This window comes from Impatiens glandulifera, chromosome 1, assembly GCF_907164915.1.
Source record: "Impatiens glandulifera chromosome 1, dImpGla2.1, whole genome shotgun sequence".
Taxonomy (NCBI): domain Eukaryota; kingdom Viridiplantae; phylum Streptophyta; class Magnoliopsida; order Ericales; family Balsaminaceae; genus Impatiens; species Impatiens glandulifera.
In genome coordinates this window covers 69,207,569-69,233,392 of record NC_061862.1, presented here as the reverse complement: position 1 = coordinate 69,233,392, position 25,824 = coordinate 69,207,569, and the positions used below count along the sequence as shown (strand labels likewise).

The 25,824-nt window shown below is 33.2% G+C and overlaps 1 pseudogene; it reads right to left on the bottom strand.

The window, feature by feature from the left end:
• Window positions 1-13,234: 13,234 nt before the first annotated feature.
• LOC124931328 lies at window positions 13,235-25,567 on the bottom strand (annotated as a pseudogene).
• Window positions 25,568-25,824: the final 257 nt, after the last annotated feature.

Genomic DNA, 25,824 nt, shown 5'->3' with positions numbered 1-25,824 from the left:
CAAGAAGAAAACTGTTAGGTGCAAAATTCCCGATTTTCAAGGAGATAAAGGACCTTTTGTTTAATAACAAAATATGAAAGAGATAATTCATTTATATAAATGTTATCCTTTTTCTCGAAACAATAATTTATGATATTCTCTTTTGTAGATAAGAATTTTAAATTAGATAATGGAATGTAGTTTAAAATAATTTATTTTATAAACACATATATTTGTAGTTAAAAGTTCATATTAAAAAGTATAATAAACTAGTTTGATCTTGAATTACCTGAAAATTAATGGGTTGATGTGAATATGATTTATTTGGACAAAATGTTAAAAGGTTCTAATATTTAATAATTTAAAATATTATAAAAATAATAATATAGTTTTATTTTAAAGTTTTAGTTACTCATTGAAATTAATAGTATAAGCGGTTCGGTTTGGTCGATTTATTGATCGAAATGCACATCCAAACTATTGAGGTCGGTTTGCTAAATTTGATACCGTGGGCTTGAAAATCGGTTTGGTCGATTTATTCGGTTTAAAAATACAATTATCAAATCTATATAAATAGTTATAAAAAATTACTTAAAATATGTTACTAGACTATAAAATCTTTAAAATAATGATTTAAAGTCTCAAAATCTATTAAGAACTACATAAATATATGGTATTGAACAATTCAAAATCAAATTCACTCCTCTACAATTTTTAAGTTATCATATTACAGCAAATTAATTTTTAAATACTGAAGCTTTGAATATGAAGACTAAAAGCTAGCGTTAGAGAGTTCTTCGGTAAATAAAATGTGTGAATAAAGATTAACATTGTAATACTATAATGTTGACGATGAATGATGAAATTTAGCCATTTTTAGTATAAAACTCTTTTTGAAACTAGTGAGAGAAATAGTTAATTACTAAATCAATGAAAAAATGGTACAATTGTAAATAAAAAAAAGAACAAAAGCAGCTTGAGCAGTTGAGCTTGCAGGTTGCAGCGACCATGCTGACATTGAACAGTGAAGAGTCTGAAGCATCATTTACTTTATTATTATAATATATAATTGTATATTAATATACAGAGGAAAATGAATAACATAATCGTATTATACAAAATCAGTATATTCGGTTCGGTCGGTAAATCGACGGATTATAATACCGCAAACCAACTAACCGAACCGTATATTCGGTTCGGTCGGTATAGGTGGTTCGACTTGATATTCGGTTTAGTTTGAACGGTTTCGGTCCGGTTTGAACGGTTTGATCGGTTTTCTTACACCCTTAATTGAAATGATGTGAGAAAACAAATGTTTGAATGATAAATAATTTCTAAGGTTTTGTTCGGTTTAGGTTATTTTAATAACCCAAATAAAATTAAGTATCATTTCATTTTTTTTCATTCATTATATCACTTAATTTATTAACCAAAATATTAAACCTTCAATTATTTTAAGAGAAAGATTGATTGAGGTAATTTAAGAGAGAATTATGTGACAGCTGAAAATTCAAAAAATAACCAATTTTTTCTCTTCTCCCTCCTCACTTTTATCTTTTGTCTAGTCAATGATGAGTCATTCTCTCTCTATTTCCTCTCATAAATTCTCTTTCCTTATCACTTCTTTTATTTTAAATTATTACTTTTTATTTTATTTATATATATTAATAAACTTAAAAAAAAAATTTAAAAATAATTATTTCCTCAACATCATCCCTATCATTATTTTTTGGCTTTAAGTTTTTCAAATAACTTCCTAACAAATTATAAATTAAACATGCTCCAAATCAAGTGAGACATAGAATTTAAGCTTTTTATGCTTTTTTGGTTTTTTTTTTTTATCAAAAACTTAATTAAAAATGTTTGAGACTTTTTTTTCATCTTAATTAAAATATTTTTAATTTAATTTTAATTAAATTAAAAATTATAATAATTCAACATTACAAAGTTAAATAACTTATTTCTTTTATTAAAATAAAAAACTATAAAAAAAATACCATAAATATGTCAAATCAAACAAGCAGTGGCTGAACGAAATCATACATCCCACTGGTTCACGTTATCGAATGTGTGAAGAAAATTCCAATCAATGAAATCCAAATTACAAGGAATTCTCTTTAATTTGTGGTCACAATTATTAGGTCAAGAAGTTAATTTGCACATAATCTCTATATCTCATCTAAATAATTAGAAGATATTTTAAGGGAAAATTATTCTTAACGTGACTACTATGTCTATTAAGAGAAATGATTGAAGTGAAAAATTGGGAGAGAAAATTTTAAAGGGAATGACGTGGTGGCGTATGTATTCTGATTGACAAAAAAACAAAATTTCTCTCTCTTCTCTCTCCTCACACTTTATCTTTTTTCTAACCAGTGATATATTGACACATCATTCCCTTTCCCAAATTCCTTCCCCTATCATTCCTAGATACTAATATGAACTGATAGTTTTTTTTTTTTTCATTATATTTTTGTTTTCTTTTTAAAACTATAATTTCTTTTCAAAAGAATTTACAACATCCTTAAAATGATGATCTTTATTTCAAGAAATTGAATATAAGACTTTTTATTTTATTTTTAGCTAAATCATTTTTCACTTACAACTATTACAGTGAGTTGTGATTTTACATATTGTTAGTTTAGTGTGATAAATTTTGTATAAATAAGGGTATATGAATATAAATTAATATAATTGTTTGATGATATATTTTTTTTTATAATTATTGTTATGTGTACGATGATCAAATGAGGTATATATATATATATTATATATTTTATTTAGATATTTTTTATTTTGGTGACATTATGCAATTTAATTTTCGATAAGTAACTCTTATTTGATTTTTTTTTTCAAAATATAAAATAAAAATATCTTATAAATTTATATAATATAATAATTATATATTACCATTAATGTTCAACATTCAAATCAATTAGAACTATTAAACCACTATATTGACTTAATCTAAATTGAAAAATAAATTAGATATTGACTTAATCTAAATTGAAAAATAACTAATTTATTAGATATATGATTTTGATAATGTAAAAACTTATATATCATAATGGAATATAGAGTCTATTCAAATAATTTATCTAATTCGATTTGTACTTGTAACAATTTTTTGGAACCGAAATTTGCAGGTATTTTATTTCTAAGAATGTCAAATGGATTTGTGAGCCAAGAGACATAATCAAAATGAACTCCTCTCTATATCCATGACCAATTTTAGAATTTAGATTTTTTATTTTATGAGTCACCGTTTAGTTTGCTCACTCGGAAACTAGAAAAAAATACAAATATTTGTTTTCTAGGTTGATGCTTAGATAAATGTGAGAAAATGTATTAACAATGTCGGTCTCAAGGATTAGGCTGCCCCATCTAAAAAAATGTGAAAAGAATTTAACTGACTAATTTTATTTTTAATTTTTTTTTTGTTGAGATTTGAATTTATAACCAAATATTTTTTTTAATTTTCTATTCTAAACCACTCTACTACATAATTATGTTAAAACAATTAATAAGTTTAACTAAATATTTTAAATTGTTTATTAAACATACTTCTAGGTTATAGAATTTGACAATATAAGAAATTTACATTTAAAATAGACATCATATTTGTAAGATGAAAAAATATAAAAAGGTCCAAACAGAGTATTTAAAAAATTAAGTTAGTATACCAAAATGTGATGGTTAACCTCTAAACCGTATATAAATTTTATTTGTAATTTTTGAAGCCACTAAGCAGAAGTTATGCAATACTGCAAGTTGGACAAAACAAACTATCAGAAATAGTTAATTAAGTAATAGTATTAATTAATTATTTAAATAAGAACTTAACTGTGTCAAAATAATCGTATGCATATTAAACCAGAAAGATAACCGATATTCAAATTGAAGACGGTTTTGTCAAGTATCGACATCTTATGAATCATCACTTTGAGAATATCGGTTATTAAACATATCGGCATTTTACAACAAAAGAAACCAACACTTTAGATATCGGTCTGAGATATACATTCCTTGGAGATTGAAATCGCATTAATGAGAATTTAGCTTACTATCATCCAAGTACAGACAAGATCAAAGAATATCTCATCTGATGTACTATTCTAGACCTCAACCAATCAAGATCAAAATAAGATGTTTTATGAAGCAGATATAACCATTGAGCAACAAATATGCCCGTTGACATATGCTTATTTAAGAAGATAGAGCTCAACCTGCTTCATAACTTTTTGGGCAACCAACTTCTTTACATCTGAACACAATCTAAATTTTCTCACGAACCTTAAGCTATCAACCCTTTCAAGCTCTCACAAGGCTTTCAAGTGTGTTAGAGTTCCAAACTTGTATTACAATACTAGCTATTCTGTGTGAGTGGTGAGCATTATAAGTTGACAGAATTTGTTTCTGTTCAACAGAGTGAGTGTATTGGAAGATCGAAAACAGGTAGTAACTAAGTCCTGATTGTTTGATTGAGTTTGCATACGTGTTGTAAATAGACTAATTATTCTAGTGAATATCCTTCTCAAAGGTTTGAGAAGAAGGGGTGGCGTAGGAGTTTATACTCCGAACATCCATAAACTTTGTGTCTTGTATTGTGTGTTCTTCATTATCTTATCATTCCTATTGATCATCTGTTACTTCAAGCCTAAACAAACAGTTCCGCACTTGACTTTGTCAAGAGCCTGTGACGGCTTGTGTTCGAACACCTTTAACCGTGACAATTGGATTGCGAGAAATCTTTATGTTGACACACGGTGACTGATGGGCAAAAATCTGTTGTATATCTTGTCTTTAAATTACAGAAATATATAAACAATATAATTTTACAAATAAATAAAATGTATACAAAGAATGATATCATCGAATAAATGGTTGATTCAAGGCATGTGCTTAACACATTTCTTTTAAAACAATTTTATTGTCTCCCGTTTGTGTACTAGAGCTTATCGCAAATGAGTGTCTCCCAGGGTACAATGAATCTAGTAGTGATTCTGCACTAGAATCACTACGCGTCGAACTTGACCAACGTACCTAAACTATCACTGAATTTTAACAGAAAATGTCGAACGAAGAACTCGAAGATCATTCACAAAATAAGGAGATGACTTTTTAAATTTTAGAGTGAGAAATGATAAGATGATATATTTGTGAGAATTATATAGAAGAGCTAATTATATTGTTGAAATAATAAAATCAACCATTACTCCTTGATCCAACGACTGACATTGATTGTCTCTTCATTTCCCTTTATATTTCCTCTTTATTAGAAAAAACACCTTACATGACTTTTTTTATTGATAATATATTGATAGCAATAATCTAATGAAGGTTATAATGACAAATAACAACATTGAATTAATTCAATTTGTTAATTTCTTCTTAAATTATTAAATGTTAATTACACAATTAACAAATTAATTATAATAATTTAATTATTTGGATCAAATTTCATTTTAATTCGCGTTTGAATTTCGTGTGAATTTATTTGATTTTATCTACCCAAATTCTCATTTCTATTCATTAATGAAATATATGAATTAGTTTAAAATTCCAACAATCCCACACATTAATGTAAATTTAAAAATTAATCCGGTGAAATGTTCAATATTTGAATTCTACATATGATTGGTATGTGTAACCCTTTGAACCTTCCTTATGAAAGTATATATACTTTACTAGCTGATTAGTAGACTCGATGTCCTTGAACTATTCTACCATTTGTGTAAACTATTATACACTTTCACATAGAATTCCCTCTAATACATGTCAAACTCTTATATTGTATCCATTTTGGCCATTGAACACGCGCCTGGTTATTTAAGAGGGTCTAGAATTGAGTCGTGCAATTCTTTCAAAATGACCTAATTTCTCCCTCACACAAGTGATCTCTTGCTCACAAAAAATCATTAAAAGCGAAATTTTTTTCCTCGTCAAAATATATATTGTTTCGTTATAGGATTAATCCTCAACAACAACTTTTCAAGCCAGTATAATTAGACTGTCCTATTGAACCTAGTTATTGGGATCTCCAGTCTACATATGTTGAGTTTTCCTTCATACCAACTTATAGTAGGCTCATGTCTTAAAAGACTTTCAAACTAACTATCTATTCAATAATTCGGTTAGTGGATCCACAATGTTATCTTTGACTTACATAATTAAATTTAATAACTCCATTAGAGAGTATAGTCAAATGACATTATGTCTAAGACGTGTATGTCTAGACTTGTCATTGACTCTAAGTTTGTCCAATTTCAAATTACTATCACAATAATTAGAAATTCTCGTTGGTACATTTTAGATAACATTGGAACATCTTCTAATAAGAAGCATAGTCATTCGTGCATGCTTACCATTTAAACTTTTTTTTATGAAAATATTGTTTACTTAGCTAATTAGTAGACAAAAAAATCTTTGAACTATTATTCCTTCGTGTAAACGATTACATATTTTTCATAGGAATATTTTAATTTTCGACATAAGTCAAAATTATAGATTATAACGTTTAATCTATCAAACATAATTTTCTTAAAAGATTTCCATACATAAATTGCACTTTCAAGTGTAAAAATAATCACTTGTAGACGTTATGTATTTCATTTAATAATATCAATATATCATTGGATAATAACATGACATTTCTTTCAATGCAATTCAGATTGTTTGTGGATTTAATCATTTTTATTGTAATTTTTAACGATAAATATATTGTACAAAAGACACGTAATGAAATAATTTTCATTGCCTTCAAGATATATATAATTGTCACATTTACTTTTAATCAAAGTCTGATAAAATTTTATTATCATTATCAAAAATTTATTATAAGCCATACAAATACTTTATAAACTTTCTTTTTCATCTATTTCATAAAATCATTTTGAAGACATTGGTTATTCAAATTTTTATGAAAGTAATGTCAAAGAAATGATACGTTTCTTAATTTCAAAATCCTCAAATTTTAAATATCGATTTGAGCACCACTCAAAAAATATAAACAAAACATTTTCTTATTATTTTATTTCTTTTTGTAAAGTTGCGCAACTTTATCTTTTGTAAGGAACATATTTCTCTACCAATAAATTACCTTTTTATTTATCATAATATACATAATAATTTTTGTGTTATTATGAATAACAATATTTGTCCCCACAATCGTGTTGGTAACTTTTTTAAATCACACACATTTATATGATTTAAATCAATGATTTTCTAATCAAGAAATTTTCACACAATTCTTTTACAAATTTATTTTATTATACTTATCGTACAATGAATAAAATAACTATATTATAAATATTTAATTGAATAAAACATAATTTCTATACAAGAGATTATAATGTTTATTCATATATAAATCATTCTTCACATAATAAATTATACTCCCTCCGTCTCATTCAAAGCTTTATACTTTGTCATTTTAGGCGTCCCACTCAAAGCTTACCTTTCCAAAAATGAAAAGCATGGTCCCTACTTACTTATTACAACTATCCTCACCTTTTACTTATATTACACCATATGCCACTCAATTGACACACATTAATCCTACACAACTCTATTAACCCATCCCATCTATACCCTATAACCCACCCACTCAATTAAAATTCTCTAGATTCTTGTATTATGAAACCCTAATCCTATTCTCTACCTCTTTATGTCTCTCTCTTCTCACAATTGTCGACCCTCCACCTCTTGCCTCTCTATCCGATTATGTACTTCCCATTTCCGATTCTCCGGATAGAAATGAGTCGGAACTAGTAGATTTTTTGAAAGATTCACGGGTCCCCGAATCGATGTCGGATTTTTGGGAGCCAGTGTGGCTAGATTCGACTCTAGAAGGGTCCGAAAGCCTATTTTCAATGTCAGCGGACTCCTTGGTGGCCGAAACGTTACCTCCAAAGGCCGTGAAGACGAAGAACGTGACGACGGTTGACATGGAGAGGAGAGTCGGGGTTTTGGCTATGCGTATTCTCTGCCCTCTTGCGATGACACTTCCTAAATTCCAACAGATGCTATTGTTTTTATTATTGGCGATGCATGTTAATAGATCTATGGTTACTTAAATTTGACAGAAATTGTACAAATTAAAGCATTTAGTCACCACATATTGAAATGTTAGTAGACTTAGGCTTCATATACTCTACGATGATCATTTTCTGATAGTTGGAACCTTAGTTACATTAAAAGTTAGGTAACTGACATATACTTCCCTTCAACACAAAAATCGACCTATGTCACCTTCAATAGTCTTCTTCTAGTTGATTCATCTCTGTTATCAACTCCTCAAGTCCATCAGATTCATTTAATTCTACCAAGTAGTTATACACTCCTTCACTAAGTAATTAACCACTACTAAAACATGTGGTAAAGTGCTTGCCTTGAGTTGAGCTTCTTTTTTCATATGTGGGGTCTTGTAGTTGTTATGCCCTTTTGCCTTGAGTATTTCCACTATGCATCCTTGTAGGCTTAGAAAAACAAAGTTCAATGTTGTGTGTGATAAATCCTCAAAGCTTGATTCCACTGCCCTTAGCAATGCACCAATTGTATATGATGCTGTTTTAACCTATAATGATTGTAATGCTCTAAACCATCCCAAATCATTAATGTTAGTGTCTGGACTGTTTGGTGGTTGAAATTCAAGATGAATGTTAAACCCATCACTATTGGAAACATGTCTAAATTCTAGATCATTATTTGCTATGTGAGGTCTAGCATTGTCTTGTTGAATTGTGATATCTTTACTTACAAAATTTGGCCATTTAACCTTTATTGTTGGGATAACCTATAATAATATCACCAAATAAGTCTGTTATCATTATACTCTTATTTTGGAGACTTGTTATAACTACTATATGTGACATTTAATGTATGAGAGGGTTGAAATTTGTTACCTTGTTGATCAAACATTGTTTTGTGATCTCTTTAGTGACTGATTCCAGTGCTTTTATTTTCATTTTACTTGCTGACCTATTTTTTGATTTTATTTGAGCTGGTACATATTGTATGAATGGAAATATCTCAATCTTACCATCAAACAAACACTCACCATTAATCCCATATACGGGCCTTGCCAATGCACAAAGGAACATAACCTTGGTTATGAACCTTTTGCTTTGACAAGTCCTATATGGTTCTTCTTCCCCTGGGATAAGATAGTATCTCTCATTGGTTCTTGTAAGTTGAACCACTTCTCATCAATATGAACTGTTAGTTGCATACTTTTGAACTTAATGACTTTCTGATCATTATCAACCTTTAATGATAATAGGTTAAACTTCGGTCTATTGTACCTATTTTTGTCAATTAATATTGACTTGATTGCATTTGTATGAGCCTTGATTAGTCCCTATTTGATCCACCTCCCAACAGTAATTTTGCTCACCTCCATCTCATTGGCTATGCTTCTAAATGTTCTTCTTTTTTATACTTGAACTTGTTTTAGTTTTTCTTGATCAAATGCTATTCTTTTTTATTGTGTTATAACTCTTTTCCTATTGATGAAATTAATGGGATTACCTGATTGAATTTGGATCACTGTTGTCTTCCATATAGCACTAATTGCTTGACGACTGTAGCCGAACTCTCTTGCTGTCTTTGTGAGTTTTCCTTTAGGTGGTGCACCATTAATACAACTCTCAAGAATATATTGTGCAATGAAATTTCTTTGATCATCACTAATGGTAGGTTTTTTATTTGACCTTATTTTGGTGGTTGAATGTGTAGTAAATACCTTATAATGGAGTATTTAAAGCATTATAGAAGGATGGAAATATTGTATTGTTGTAAATTTTGATATAAAAGTTGGAGAAATATATTGTAATGTTGTAAATTTCCCTCACTGATCATTTTATGTAAACATCATTGTAGCAGTATGATTTTAATTAAAAAAGTTAATTACTTTGATTACTTTTTATAAGCTTACAAGACTTAGAGGTATTGCAGTCTTTTTTTTTTTTTTTTATCTTTTCTTACTCATTCCAACTACCCACTACATATAATATATTATTTCTTAATCAACGTGAAAACAGTAACCATAAAGCTTTGAATGAGACAAATGGAGTAATATTTAATCAATTAGAATATTTATTTCATCACATTATTTCTATAAAAGAAATTAGAATATTTAATCAAATAAATATTCACCATGTCACATGATTTCTACAATAAAAATCATAATGTTTCAAGTATCTTTGGCCGAAGTCGCTTAAGCTTTATATTCGCTGCACGTTTGCATCCCATAATATTGGAACGTTTGCCACATTATTTCCCAAATCAAACACGACTTTTCTTGTATTTATTAGATTTAAAAAAATACATCAAATTAAACAAGTCTTTATGATGAAATTGAACAATGTATATCAAATATATAATTGAATAGTTTAGAAACATAATCAAACAAATGACATGTCATATATATTATAATTACTTCATATATCATTAAGCAAATACCTTTATAAAATACATCAATAATTAATTATTATATTGACAACTAATCTTTATCAAATACAAAATAACTAAATATTATAATAACTATTTATGTCATCAATTCGTCAAATTCTTAATTAACGATGACTTTTAACTTTTCATAGGAGTTATTGTATACCAAAAGACACATAATTTTTTTAAAAACTATTAAAATAAACAGATATACAATAATCTTTATTCACGTATGTATACAAATAACTAGTTAATCATACATATTATGAATTAACACAAGTTATCATATTACTAGCTAATATGCATGTTATATATATATATATAAACAATCACTTAGCAACACAATATATATAACTACAAATGTACTTCATTTCTTAATCGAAGTATTTATATTATCATTCTTTGACCGATAATCCACGCGAAAAGACAATGCTCAAAATAAATCTAAGTGGATCGTTCTCACCGAGATAATTCTTGCAAAAATAATTTCGACTCACATAATTGTCTCTTTGAATGCATTAATATAATGAGTTATAACATAAATGTCATTCATTCTATGTCATCTAATAATTAATCACACAATTTATATAAACAAAATAAAAATGTTTCAAACTATCATTGACAAAGTCATTTTAGCAAATTAAATTTCTATATAATAAACCGTTAAGTGCCCCCAATTCATTTCATAATTTCTACACAAGAAATTTGAATGATTTTAACATTAATGACTTAGTCATTTTAACAAGTCTGATTTCTAAAATAAATTATTGACTATCCCATTCATCTCATAATTTCTACACAAGAAATTAGAATGATTTCAATATTAATGACGACTAAAGTCATTTTAACTAGTCTGATTTCTATAAAGAAATCATTGACTACCCCATTCATAATTTCTACATAAGAATTTGGAATGGTTCTTAAAATCAACGACTACAATCATTTTAGCACATCAAATTTCTATAAAAGAAATCATTGCCAAATTAGGATACGAACAGGGACCTGACTTCTGCCTTGCACCCTTGCGTCTGAAACTTCGAACCACTACACCAACGCATCATTTCATCGTTATACTACTATTTACGACATTTTGTCTTCTTTTCGTCCGAACTTCGAACCAGTACACCAACACGTCCTTTAATCGTTATACTACTATTTACAACCTTCTGTCTTCTTTTTAGAGAAACTTATTTTTCTTCTTTTTGATTTAAGTCTAACAAAATATGATAACTTATTATCATAATTAGAGCCGGCCCCGATGTTTGGGATGCCCTAGCCTAAAAAAACGTAATTTTTGATTGCTAAAAAAAATGATAAAAAAATAAGTTTTTGTGAGGTTTGAACTCATGACAAAATTAGAATTTTATATTTTCTTCCCAAACCACTAGGCAAGACCTATTTATGTTTAAAAAATTATAAACATTTATTTTTTATTTTATTTAATGGGCTCACCCTAGGACCGGCCCTAATCATAATCAATGTTAAATATATAAGACAATTTGTATATACATATATAAATAGACTATATTTCCTTAGTTAACAATCAACATACCACGTTCTTTTATAATTATTAAAACGGAAACCAAATCTTCCAAGTATAATTAATTTTATTTATTATTAATAAATTATAACTATTAATTTTATGAAAATTAAAAGCTAACTTTTAGTTACTTTTTTATTTTCTTTTATATTAATAATAATTATTGTTTTTTAATTTATTTTTTTAGATAAAATTTATATAATGAATATACACTATTTTTCTTGAGAATATATATCTATATACAATAAAGACTTATCTTTATTGGTTGATTTTTCCATTCATTTAAATGCATGATTTCTATCTCTTTTGTAACATCACAACTCGTATTTCTAAAATATTAAAGATAAAGATTTCGATGGAACAAGCTACTATATAGCTCAGTACACATGAAACTATTTTAAGATTGTTAGATATATTTTCTTTAAATTACCAAAATATATAAACAATATAATGTTACAAATAAATAAAATATATACAAAGAATGATATCACCAAATAAATGGTTGATTCGAGGAATGTGCTTAGCACATTTCCCTTAAAACAATTTCATTGTCTCCCGTTTTTGCTTGAGTATATCGTATATGACTGTCTCCTATGATACAGCGAATTTAGTAGTGATTCTGCACTAGAATCACTACGCATCGAACTCGACTAACGTACCTGAACTATCATCGAGTTTCAACAGAAAATGTCGAACGAAGAACTCAAATATCACTCACAAAATAAGGAGAGGACTTTTAGATTTCTTGAGTGAGAAACACTAGTAAAAAAAGGGATATCAGTAAGGGTGAAAACTGTTACTGAAAGCCTCAAAAGACGTTACTAATAACATTCTGTAATGACGAATAAAACCGTTACCATTCGTTACAGAAACGAGTGTTACTGATACTCTTCTAGTATCAGTAACGACTTTCAACAACTATTACTAATACTCGTCTGACAATAGTAACAGTTTTAGCCAAGGTTAAACCGTTACAAATAAAATATTAGTAACGATTTTAGCCAAGGTTAAACCGTTACAGATACAACATTAGTAACGGTTTCCTTATGTGTGAAACAGTTATTGATATGATATTAGTAACAGTTTTCTTATGTGTAAAACCGTTACCGATGTATTAATTGTTTTTTTTGTTTTTTTTAATATTTCATATTTTGTACCTATGTAAATAATAATAAACTAAACCATGAATATAAACCAAAAACCACAATCATCAATAAACCATAATCATCCATCCAAAAACCATAATCATTCATCCAAAAACTATAATCATAAATCCACAATCATCAATTCATCTGTACTTAGCGATATTTTGCTTATTTCCCATACTGTACTTAGCGAAGTCCTGTCTTCAACATTTTCAAATATTCCTCTTAATGGGATTAACTTCTTTTTCCCTCTAAAGACCTCTCCACCCGCTACGTAAATAACTGTGTCCCAAGAATACCCGTAGGCAAGAAGAAGTATGCCAACCTATACAATAATGTGTTAGTTGTTTAGTGATGTAAATGTTTGTTCTTTTGAATAAAAAAGATAATCGAACCTCTTCTAGCATAAGAGGACATGACCGTTAAGCCTAATCGTTTCTGAATGGACATAAAGGTTTCCCTTCACGATCCCACGTTTGATCATCCAAGCCCGACGGTGTTGAATGAGCTTAGAGTGCACATCCTTGAAAGATCAATTAATTGACCGAATTCAAATGCACAATAAGAGGAGGCCTAGTATTTTGATCATATCCTTTTAAAATGATGATTAGAATACCTGAAAGAGTTTAACACAACCATAATATGCCAAGACATCTCTAGTCATTCCAGGATCATAAGAAATAAAAGGCCTTCCTGAGTTTCTTAACCTGAAACAACAATATTACTCATAAACTGGGAGCGATCACCGAAAGAGAAGTAGAATCTGTTGGGTCAAATTATTTTGACTAAGTGTTGAAATAATTTAACCACTGAGTTTTTGATGATGAAATAACTTATGAGTTTTGATACAGGTGTATTGAGACAATATGTTATAAGACTTGGATCTAATGAGGGGTCATTAGACCGATTTTGGCTTTCATTGCATAAAATTAGACATACAGTCTAACTCATCGGAGTTAGACGTGTAGTTTAATAGACGTGTAATTAGACAGATAGTCTAATAGATACACGGAATTAGACGTAAGTCTAATGCATAGAATTAGACGTACAGTCTAACTCATCAGAGTTAGATGTGTAGTCTAATGAATGCACGGAATTAGACGTACAGTCTAACTCATCGGAGTTAGACATGTAGTCTAATAGATGTAAAGAATTAGACGTAAGTCTAATGAATACACGGAATTAGACGTAAGTCTAATATGCTTATAATTAGACGAGTAGTCTAATTGATATTCAGAATTAGACGTACAGTCTAACTCATCAAAGTTAGACGTGTAGTCTAATATTTTTGTAATTAGACGGGTAGTCTAATTTATGCGGAATTAGACGTGCAGTCTAACTTAATGAAGTTAGACGTGCAGTCTAATAGAATGTGAAAGTTAGACGTGCGTCTAACTCCTTCAGATAAGTCTGAGGTAAAACTGGAATTAGACGTGCAGTCTAACTCAGTGGAGTTAGACGTGTAGTCTAATGATTATTGGATAATTAGACGTGCGATCTAATTAGTGAAAGTTAGACGTGCGTCTAACTCTTTCAGACAAGTCTGAGGTAGAACCGGAATTAGACGTGCAGTCTAACTCAATGGAGTTAGACGTGCAGTCTAATGGTTATTGGATAATTAGACGTGCGATCTAATTAGTGAAAATTAGACGTGCGTCTAACTCCTTCAGACAAGTCTGAGGTAGAACCGGAATTAGACGTGTAGTCTAACTCAGTGGAGTTAGACGTGCAGTCTAATGGTTATTGTAATTAGACGCGAGTCTAATTCTATTAGACCAGTCAGTCTAATAGACGTTTTTCTATTAGAAGGAGATGACTTATTTCATTAGACTGATTTTCACAATCCGTCTAACTGAACTACGTCTAATGCTTAGTTTAAGTAGTACGCTTTAATCTAGCATTTCACCTACCCACGTGCTATAGTTGTACCCTACTTCTGCTCCACTTTCTAGTGAAGATTAGTACAGCAGCTATACGCATCCAATCAGTGAATGCCACATAAGAGAATTTTCCTCAAATTACTTGTTTTGCAGGTACATCCCTGATGGAATATTCGGCGCACTACCAGCGATGTACGACCACGATCCTTGTGCTCAGAACCTGTTGTGTACAATGGAGGCTTTCCAATCAAATAGTGCCACGTATCATTCTTGAAGTTTTGACCATTAGCTCCTGCTCAGTATTTAACCAATCCTAAGGACAACGGACGAAGCACCTGTTACTTGCCAATCTTGCTTACTGAAACTACATAGAATTCAAGCCTTTGAATATTGTGAAGCTTCTTTATGATTGTACTGTGTGTGAATCGAGAGAGAGAGCTATAATCAAAACACCTTTAGATGAGTGATATTCTTCATCTTGTAATTGAACATAAAGTGTTATGTTCAATCGTGAACTAAGTGTGTGTGTAAACTATATTTGATTCGAACCATTTTATAGTGAATCCTTCCGGTGGTTGGAAGAAGGGGTGACGTAGGAGAGTTTCTCCGAACATCCATAAACAAACTGCTGTGTTGTTCATTTCTGTCATCTTTTCATATTTCATCTCGTGCTTCAAACCCAAGTAAACAATTCCGCCTTGAAACCGTTTCAAGTGTTTACACAAGTTTGCGTAGAATAAAAAGAGAATTAAATCCCTAACAGGATTTCTTTCAAACCGTTTTTCATAAGCCTTCATCCTTAGGCAAACCCCAGTCTCTATCGATAAAGCCGATCCTATCAATTGGTATCAGAGCCCTGTTTCTATTCTCAAGCCTTTCCTGAAATATGTCGAACATACCCAAAGATGCCAGTGCTATAACCATTCAACCTTCTCTCGTGAAAACTACATTGTCTGGAAGAAAAGAGTTTGTGCTCATCTCTCTTCTCTTCATGATGACATGTGGAGCGTTGTCATAGAAGGTCATATCAAGATTGAGAAGGAGAAGGCTGAATTGACCGCTGATGAAAAGAGGCAGAACAACCTCAACAACATGGCTCTTGATGTTCTGTACAGATCTCTTGATGACAGTATGTTCAACTACATCATCGAATGTGACACTGCCAAAGAGGTCTGGGACAGACTCACTCAACTGTGTGAGGGCAACGAGCAAACCAAGGAAAACAAGATCATGGTTGCTACTCAACAGTTCGACAGCTTCAAAATGCGTCCTGGTGAAACAATGAACGATTTCGACACCAGATTCAGCAAGATCGTCTCCTCTCTGTCCATTCTTGGCAAGACCTATAGCAACCGAGAGCTTGCTATCAAGGTCATGCGTGCTCTTCCAAGAGAATGGGACATAAAGCTATGGCGATGAAAGAATCCAAAGATCTTAACAAGATCTCTCTCTTTGATCTCTTCGCTGACTTGAAGGCCTATGAGTTCGAGCTGAACTGTAGGATGAAAGAAGATCAACCCACGTCCGTTATCATTGCCAAGGCGCTGGTGACTGCTGAAGAGCCACCAACCGCTCCGGACGTGAAGATGGCGGCTCAACAGCGATGCCATGTCTCTCTTTGTGAAGAAGTTTGGGGACTTCATGAAGAAGAGAACCTCTAACTCAAACTCTTCAAATTCTAATGATAATAGAAAATCTAAAACTAATGTTACTTGTTTTAACTGTGGTATTAAAGGTCGTTATGCTTCGGAATGCCGGAAGCCAAAGCGTGAAGATGCCAAGGATGATGGAAAAGAGTTGAAGGCTCTTATGGCTGGTGACGGAAAGAACAGAGGAAGCAGTCGTGGCTCGTACTTTTCATCCAGTGAAAGTGTTGAAGAAGACGTGGCTTGCTTCATGACCAGAGAAGATGAAGAAGGAACTCAGGAGACTGAGGTATTTGATTTCTCTTCCGAAAGGTTTTCAAGGGAACAACTGGTAGCTGCACTAGATGACATGGTCATCGAGTACAGAAAGCTAGCAGAATCTCTAAATAAACTAAATCTTCATCAGATTTAAATAAATCAAATTCGTCTAAAGAGAAAGAGTCAAATGATTTTGAAAAGAAGATTGAAGAGGTCTCATCTGAGAATGAGATACTCAAAGAACATATTCAAACTCTTTCATCTGAAAACAAAAGATTAAACTATGTTGTTAGTGCATGGACAAGATCAGGAGATGCTGTTAAATATCAGATTAGCATGTTGAAACCTGCTAGATCTAGATCCGGATTGGGATTTGATAGCATTGATCCTAATCTGTCCTGCAAAACGTCAAAGACAAATGACAAACTTAAACCAATAAGTTTTGTCAAAGGAAGTGTGACTGATAATGAATCTGATCCTATTCATGAAGAAGTTGCTTTCAAAAATGAAATAGTTTATGTCCCACCAACTATTAGCTGGCTTAAGAATAAGCTAGAAAAAGCTAATAAGTCTGATAATTTAAAACCTGACTCTAAGTCAAGGAGTTTTAAAAGAAAACCTTCTTCAAAAGTTAAAGAATCAGTGACTAGCAGGAAGTCATCTGCTAAGTCAAAATCTTATGCATTAATCAAAACAAAAAATGGGAAATCCATTAGAATAACTCAAATATGGATTCCTAAGGGACTAATTGATCAAGGACCCAATTAAGTATGGGTACCAAAATGTGTAAATAGTTTATTTTGTAGGTGATACAGGAGGATAGCAAGAAGGAAGCTAAAAGAGCACTCCTCTGAGTACACGACTTGGAAGATAAAAAATGGCATCTGCCATTCTGGAAGAATAAATGTTTTTATTTGCTAAAAATGGTTTTGGTCTTTGGACCACAAAAATTGTTTATTAAACTCTAATGTCTATATTCATAATGAGAGGGAAAAATTACTTTGGAAGTAAAGATACTCTCTAGACGAATATCCTTAATCGGTCTAATTAGACAAGGGTGTCTAAAAGAAACAGTGTGTACTTAGACGTATTTTTGCTCATAATCCATACATCTAAGTCTATATGTTGAGGTGTTATACCTACGTAATTAGACGGACACGTCTAATAGACGTTAGACGTTTTTACGTCATGAGCATAAAGATGCTCACGTCTAATAAACACACGTCTAACACGTGGTATTTATGCGGAATTAGACGTACACGTCTAATAAATATTAGACGGATTTGTTATAAACACGGAATTAGACGTATGCGTCTAATAGATTCATCCGTCTAATAGACGTTGTGTTATATGGATTTGTGAAGTAAGAAAAACGTCTAACTACGTGCCGATTAGACTAATCAAGGACATCTGTCCCACGTTGAGAGCTATCTGCTTTTCCCGCTCAAAATATCAAATAGTCATCTCTTAATAACATGAAGACACGTGTCTATCAAGTTAGAGAAAATGACTGATATACCCTCATTTTTAATGATGACTTCTTGAAAAAGGACGTCTAACATTTATTAATGGGCCATACCCCTAGAATAGACGGTTATTTTGTATTTCCCTCTTTCATCTATATAAGGACATTACTGCATGAATTTGAAAGCTTTCAATTTATCGAAATCTTTAAGAACCCTAGCCTTCTTTGCAGTTCTCTCACTAAATCTCTCTAAAATCCTATGTCGATTCATATTTTTTTTTCAAAATGGTGAAGAAAATCACTCTCGATCACTGTACTCTGCAGGTGGATTTTCCATCGGTGTATACGTTTGATCAACCGGAGGTGGTGAAGATGTTCCAAACCCTAGAATATTCTGGGTTAAGGAAGTATCTGGGCGGACCGTTCATCTTCTACGAAGATTAAGTTCGCGAGTTCTTCAAAACAATAACAATGGTGGATGATTCCATCGTAGCAATCATCAATGGAACGAAGATTTCTTTTGATGAAGCAGTTTATGCGGAGTTCTTTAAACTTCCGACGGAGGGTCATCTATTCGACTTGGTTCTCTCTTCAGAAATCATGGAGGAGATGATGACAACTTTCTCTGCAGACGGTTCGAAGATCCATGTGAATGGATTCAAGAAGGTATTCAAACCGCATTTCATTCTTTTGAACGATGTGGTGGCAAAGGCGCTTCAGGGGAAAGCTGGTTCCTTCAATCTCTATAGTCAAGACCGTTTTGACTATATGTGTGCTATTTCGAAAGGGATCCAGGTAAACTGGGCTCATACCCTCTTTCAGAACTTATGCTATTTTATCTGTCAGACGAACAAAGAAAGTATTACATATGCGGCTCAACTGAGTCACTTGTTTAAGCATTTGGGGGTTCCCGTTGGTGAACCGGTGCAGATCAATTCTCCAAGAGTATTTACTGCTCTTACTGTGGCTAGCACGCTGACGAGGTTATAGAACAACCTTGAATCTGCATCTGGTGCTTCCAGTTACCAGACCGGTGGAAAACCTTCCACCCGATCCAAGCCTTCTGCTTCTGTTATGTCAACAGGGGCAAAGAGAACCAAAATAGTGAACGAATCGGAGGCCAGTTCCTCCAGTCTGAAAAGTCCAAACTAGAAGGACTCTGAATCTGTTGATTCAAGGTTGAAGCAAGGTCCAGGCGTAATTGCTGCAACCCCAATGTCCTCCTTATCCACTCCCTCAACATTTTTGAGGAAACCTTCGAGGTCCTGTGCCTCAAAGGAGAAGAAGACAAAGGCTCCCCGCGCGTCTAAATCTTCAAAGGTAAAGTCTTCCAAATCTTTGGCCGCTGTGCCTAAATTTGATGTTCCCGTAGTAGAACAAGCTGAATCTATATTCTCTCCTTTGAGAGAATCTACTAAAGGGTCTGCTATTGAGTCAGCCGGTCCAAATGATGAAACTGTTGACAAGGCTGAGTCTCCTGTTATTCAAACTGATCTTGTAACCGCCGGTGCTACAGAGTCATCGCAACCAGAACAAGGTGTTGTTCTTACCCTTGTGACTGGTGAACCCATTTCTCCAGTTCCTAAAGATTCATTGATAGCTGGGAAAGTTGTTCGTATGGAACTCCCTGCCGAGCTCTGTAAGAAACCACTATCTGCGTTCGAACTGATGCGTTCCAGAAATCGGGCAGATGGAATCGTGATCGGTGAACCAAGACCTGCTCCAAGACCCGTAGAGGTTATCGAAAAAGGTAAATCCATTGCAATCCAAGCTCCTGAGAAGGTATCTGAGGCAACAGGAATTGTTGACCTCATTCTATATCAAGTTAAAGTTCTTGCTGCTGAGAAATTGGGAATTTATGAATCCTGGTCCATGGAGAGGCTGTCCTCTAAGTACAACGATTCCCTATCAAATGCTGCTATTTCTAAAGAATGGAAGAAGAGGGTGGCAAACGAGAAGAAAGTCTTGAAATGGGCAAGAACTTTAGAAGTTGGTGAGGCCCTAAAGAGAAAAGAACTGGTGGAAGCTTGCATATTTGGAAAAGCTCTTTTTCCGATTTTCGAAGCCAGGAAAGCTAACTTCAATCCTGATGTGAAAGGAGCTGATGTTGAAATAAAGGTATTGAAGAAGCTGAACGATATCCTGGACAGTTATGTCTCTGTTGCTTCTAGACACATTCATGGAGCCGATTGCTCTAGCGCAGAACCTCTCAATGAAGAAGAAGAAGCTATGGATATTCTAGATGGTGATAATGATGCTGATGAGACAGATGCTGCTCTCCTGATTGAATTCATAAATCATTCTGCCGAAGAGAGACGCATTCTAGATCAACCTATTCAAGAGCGTCTGAATGGAGAAGAAGAAGAAGATGTGATTATCCAAGAGCCTGAACAAGCTCTTGAGATAAATGAAGAAGAAGTCATCATAGAAGATGTGACTGAGGAGGCTTTTAAAGCTCCTATTGAAGAAGACATGTTAATAACCCCTGTTGCGAGAACAGAGGTTGTTCAAGAAAAATTGGCCGAGGACACTCAGCCAGAAACTGCCAGAACTGAGGGGGAACCCTCTAAAGAGAAGAATGATGAAGAAGAAAGTTCCTCATCTGAGGATGAACAGGACCAGCAAGAAACTTTTGTGAAGCCCTGTTTATTTCCCGACGCCATAGTGGGAAGTGTTCACGAAAACATCAACATTCCTCGTCACTACTCTGGAAATCTACTTGAGAGATTTCAGAGGGCTGAAAAAGAAATTGAAGAAGAGGAACGAGACAAAGCTGCTAAAAATGCCGAAATGAATCAGCCGGAGCAATCCTTGCAGGTTCATACAAACTTTGAGCCTATTCAATGTATGACAACATAATCTGAAGAAGTCTCGTCTCATGAAGAGTCATCTGCCGGAGGAAACAAAGTGTTAAAATCAATGAGGTCTATGCTCTCATCAATTTAGAAGACCATGTGTCAGACAATGAATTCAAGTGAAGACGAAAGAGAGAGCTTTCGCAATATTTTCAAGGTCCTCACTGAGATGGATAACACTTTGAAGAAGAACACATATGAGACCCACATCGCGAATGTAAACTTTTCAAAGTTTGAAAAGAATCTCTTCAACCGTCAAAGTGAATTATTGGACATTGAAAGGCATTTCAATGATGAACGCCACAAGGAAACCATGGAAGAATTCAGAATGGTGAAGAATCAGATGGTGGAAATTTAGGGTTGCATGAGCATGAATGATAATGAACGTCATGAATTTGCTGACTCCATTGCTAGAAGATTTCAAGCGAAGGAGGATGCAAAGGTCAATGCTGAAAGTGCTCAACCTCGACTAGTTCAAGGAGAGTCAAGCAGAAGAAAGGATGGTGTGACAACTGGGACAAGATCCAGGCGAGCTCCAAGTACTGATGACAATCCAAGGCCAACCAAAAGAGGTGGTGGTCGAAGCGGTGGTGAGCGTGGAGGTCGAAGTGGTGGTGGCCGAAGTAGGCTATCCAATGTCGATCAAGGTGGACGTGCAAGTGGTGGTGAACGCGGTGGAAGATCAAGTGCAGGCGGTCATGGTAGTCGCGGCTATCCTCCCTTCTTCAACATGCTTCCCGGGCAAGAGATGAGTCCAACCGATTCTCGAGTTAAAAGGGAAGAACAATGATTTCTCTTCTCTTAATTTATTTAACTCTTATGAACAATTGTCCTTGATGGTTTTTCGAATACTGGTTTTTGGATGAATGATGTAAGTGAACAAGGTCTTTGTTTATTTATATGATGAATGCATGTTTTGATATATGTATGCAGGTTTGCAATTTCTTCATCAAAAAGGGGGAAATTGTTGGGCAAATTATTTTGACTAAGTGTTGAAATAATTTAACCACTGAGTTTTTGATGATGAAATAACTTATGAGTTTTGATACAGGTGTATTGAGACAATACGTTATAATACTTGGATCTAATGAGGGTCATTAGACCGATTTTGACTTTCATTGCATAAAATTAGACGTACGTCTAACTCATCGGAGTTAGACGTGTAGTCTAATAGACGTGTAATTAGACGAACGGTCTAATAGATACACGGAATTAGACGTAAGTCTAATGCATAGAATTAAACGTACAGTCTAACTCATCGGAGTTAGACGTGTAGTCTAATGAATGCACGTAATTAGACGTAAGTCTAATAGAATTAGACGTACAGTCTAACTCATCGGAGTTAGATTTGTAGTCTAATAGATGTAAAGAATTAGACGTAAGTCTAATGAATACACGGAATTAGACGTAAGTCTAATATGCTTATAATTAGACGGATAGTCTAATTGATATTCGGAATTAGACGTACAGTCTAACTCATCAGAGTTAGATGTGTAGTCTAATATTTTTGTAATTAGACGGGTAGTCTAATTTATGCGGAATTAGACGTGCAGTCTAACTTAATGAAGTTAGACGTACAGTGTAATAGAATGTGAAAGTTAGACGTGCTTCTAACTCCTTCAGATAAGTCTGAAGTAGAACCGGAATTAGACGTGCAGTCTAACTCAGTGGAGTTAGACGTGCAGTCTAATGGTTATTGGATAATTAGACGTGCGGTCTAATTAGTGAAAGTTAGACGTGCGTCTAACTCCTTCAGACAAGTCTGAGGTAGAACCGGAATTAGACGTGCAGTCTAACTCAGTGGAGTTAGACGTGCAGTCTAATGGTTATTGGATAATTAGACGTGCAGTCTAATTAGTGAAAGTTAGACGTGCGTCTAACTCCTTTAGACAAGTCTGAGGTAGAACCGGAATTAGACGTGCAGTCTAACTCAGTGGAGTTAGACGTGCTATCTAATGGTTATTGTAATTAGACGCGAGTCTAATTCTATTAGACCAATCGGTCTAATAGACGTTTTCTATTAGAATGAGATGACTTATTTCATTAGACTGATTTTCACAATCCGTCTAACTGAAATACGTCTAATGCTCAATTTAAGCAGTACGCTTGAATCTAGCATTTCACCTACCCACGTGCTATAGTTGTACCCTACTTCTGCTCCACTTTCTAGTGAAGATTAGTACAGCAGCTATACGCATCCAATCAGGGAATGCCACGTAAGAGAATTTTCCTCAAATTACTTGTTTTGCAGGTACATCCCTGATGGAATATTCGGCGCACTACCAGTGATGTACGACCACGATCCTTGTGCTCAGAACCTGCTGTGTACAATGGAGGCTTTCCAATCAAAGAGTGCCATGTATCATTCTTGAAGTTTCGACCGTTAGCTCCTGCTCAGTATTTAACCAATCCTAAGGACAACAGACGAAGCACCTGTTACTTGCCAATCTTGCTTACTAAAACTACATAGAATTTAAGCTTTTGAATATTGTGAAGCTTCTTTCTGATTGTACTGTGTGTGAATCGAAAGAGAGAGCTAGAATCAAAACACCTTTAGATGAGTGATATTCTTTATCTTGTAATTGAACATAAAGTGTTCTGTTCAATCGTGAGCTAAGTGTGTGTGTAAACTGTATTTGATTCGAACCATTTTATAGTGAATCCTTCCGGTGGTTGGAAGAAGGGGTGACGTAGGAGAGTTTCTCCGAACATCCATAAACAAACTGCTGTGTTGTTCATTTCTGTCATCTTTTCATATTTCATCTTGTGCTTCAAACCCAAGTAAACAATTCCTCTTTGAATCTGTTTCAAGTGTTTACACAAGTTTGCGTAGAATAGAAAACGAATTAAATCCCTAACATGATTTCTTTCAAACCGTTTTTTCATAAGCCCTCATCCTTAGGCAGACCCCAGTCTCTATCGATAAAGCCGATCCTATCAGAATCTGTAAGGATATATACTCACGATTAAGATATTAACCTATTTAAAACATTACTAGCGAGATCCCGAATCCCCGGTCTCAATTTCAGTGCATTAAAAGCAACCCGACATCTCAACCTTTAGTACTCTTCTTGATGAGAAGGCAGTATGGCCTAGACAAGTACAATAACACTTATGTTTTTAAACAAAAACAAAAAAGAAACATAGTCTAAACAAAAACACACCTGCAGCGCGCCTCCGTATGAAACAGTTAGTTCAACTACCGAGTGTCGGTTGAGAACAGGAAGGACTTGATGAAGGTATAAATAAGGAGAGGTTGAAGGTGACACTTTAAACATTGGAATATTTTTCTTTCTTCTTGTCCCTTTAATATCCTTTGGAAGAATCTTGACCACCTTTATATCTTCTTCTAATGCTAACATGAATTCATTCTTATTGTAGAGGTAAGCAAAGCTTTGAACTCCGAACTGAAACACAAAATTGAAATCAGAAAATCGGGTTGTCGCTATAAGAAAACATAATTTGTTAATGAAACATTCCCTTGCTGCTAGTGGTCGAGAGAATCTCTGGGATTATTAGGGTTGCATTGAGAAGTTTAGAAAACCAAAACCACATCACATATCTAGCTAGTAAGAAAGTAGAGGAGAAGAGAAGATCAAATTAAGTCACCCCCAAATCAAATCAAATGAAGACAACTAACCGAATTTATGATCTCGTGAAATCTTCCTCTTATTCTAACGAAAAGATAGCCATTTGTAGTCGAAATGGGAGCTGTTACAGAAGGAAAAAAGTTGATAAGATTGATTCATTCATTATTTCAAGGGTTTTATTAAAACCTGCATAATTTCTTCTTCTAGGATTGAAAAATGGATACAAATTTCCAATCTTCTAACAGGACTCTATAGTCTTCTATATAGTGGACTCTAAATCAAGTATGATAGATTATACTAGATCCCAAATTAATTAAACACACACAGTCAATCACATTTGGAAAATCGATATGCCCAGAACAAATAATGGTAAAGCGTTGAAGTTTTTATTCTGAAAAGGGAAAGATGAGATAGTGGACATACATTTCAGATAAGATCTGCATCCTCAAAAACAGGTCTCCATGAAAAGATTGTGACTTAAGACTAGTAATACTTGTAGATGTCTTCCTCTGAGTAACCGGCGAGAAGGAAATGAGTGAAATAATCCCAATACCGGCTTCATTCTCTGTCTCTTCACCCATCAGGGTTTCTCTTTTCTCGGTCTCTCAGTAATAGTAACAACAGAACAGAAGAAGAAGATGGTGAGGGGTCAAGTTAGTGAAAAGTCTAAAGAGAGACACGCACTAGAACATGCATTTCAGTAACGGCTATACTAAAACCGTTATTGATACCCTTGTGAAGATGAAACGCCAGGGCACATATTAGTAATAGTTATCCTCAAAACCGTTACCAATACACTTTCAGTAACAGTGTCTCTTTAAAACTATTACTAATATTCCTTGTACAAAATTTAAAGGGTATCCATATCTGTAACGGTTATACTAAAAACCGTTAGTGATACCCTTAATTCGAAAAAAAAATTTTAAGATGCTATTATCTATAACAATGATTCCTTATGTCCGTTACTGAAGATTTATAACAGTAACAATATTATATAACCGTTACTGATATCTTCAT